This window comes from Triticum dicoccoides, chromosome 7A (genome assembly GCF_002162155.2).
Source record: "Triticum dicoccoides isolate Atlit2015 ecotype Zavitan chromosome 7A, WEW_v2.0, whole genome shotgun sequence".
Taxonomy (NCBI): Eukaryota; Viridiplantae; Streptophyta; class Magnoliopsida; order Poales; family Poaceae; genus Triticum; species Triticum dicoccoides.
The window spans coordinates 661,203,269-661,204,800 of record NC_041392.1 but is presented as its reverse complement, the minus strand read 5'-3'; positions in this window follow the sequence as shown (position 1 = coordinate 661,204,800).

Sequence of the window (1,532 nt, the reverse complement as noted above, 5' to 3'; positions counted from 1 at the left end):
AATCCGTATTAACTTAATATTTTTACATAATACACATATTTATGTTTAAATGTTTTTTTACTAATCATCGTTTGTAAGTGTAGTATTTTTAACACACAAATACTTGAACATAATTTTGTTACTTATGTTTTATAAATATCTTAAATGTTTTTATTACTTATGTTTTACTATATATATATATATAATACATAGATTTATTTTTAAATGTTTTTAAGTTTTAATCATCATATATATGTATAATATTTTTAACACACAAATATTTGAACATAACTTTATTACTTATATTGTACAAATATCTTAAAAAAAATTGCGCGCCCAAAACTGGCCGCAGTATCCACAACCTATTTAAGCTTCACTTGCGTTTGCTTTGAGTATATATAAATTCCTGATCCAAATTAGAATTCACGACCTGAATGTTGTAATGGCTAGAGTATTTTATGTTAAACAGTTTGTCATGGGTTCGACTCCTAGCAGACACGTCTTTTCTTGAGTTTATGATTTCCGATTTTCACATATATGTGCAGTGCGTCGGGTTTTTTTTTCATAAAAAAAATATGAGAGTGCTTTCTGTAAGAATACGCCACACACTCACTAACAAGTGGGGTCATACACATGATCAGATGATATTACCTCTATCAAATAAGTATTCTTTGTACTACCTTGTATGGTATAAAAATATATTCCATAATGTATTTACTGGTATTGTAGATGTTGATATTTCTCTATAGGGAATGCCTAGAACTCACCTAGATGAGATATACTTTGGTGTCATTCACATGACATCAGCTAAATTCTCTTTATATCCCTAAAAAAAAGAAGCTAAATTCTCTTTATTATTAATCCACTGATATATGTGATCAATGTCATCTGATCGCTGGTCAATAACGTAACTAGGCAGGCCCAAGTAAGGACAAGCATGTGGAATAAAGCTCTAGGTCGCTAGACGCGTAAAGAGCGCCAGCCATAGAAGAAATGCAAGCACATGGCAAAACTAGTTGCATTCTTTGACGGACAGCAAGCTCTGCACTTGCGTACAATATAAATTAAAAAAAAGATTTGAAATAAAATGTCCAAAATGTACTCCCTCCGTTTGGAATTACTTGTCTCGAAAATGAATGTATCTAGAACTAAAATACGTCTAGATACATTCATTTCTGCGACAAGTAATTCCGAACGGAGGGAGTACTATTTTTTAGTCAAATGTTTAGAAAATACTCATGTATTTTTAAAACTAATCTGGAATTTTAAATTGACAAATTTTAAAAATGTTTGTGAATTTTAAAATATTCAATATTTTTTTAAAAACTGTTCATGAACTTGAAAATTGTTTGGCAATTTAAAAATGGTAGTGAATTTTTAAAATTAAGAATTTGAAAAATGTTTGCAAATTTTAAAAATGTTAATTGCAGCCGGCAGAAAGATAACTTGCAGTTGCGACCCCCCCCCCCCTAGTTGGCCCCCTTGAAAAAATGCAGTTTGCGACCCCCCTGAACACATGCAATTGCGACCCCTATTTGAAAACATGCAGTTGC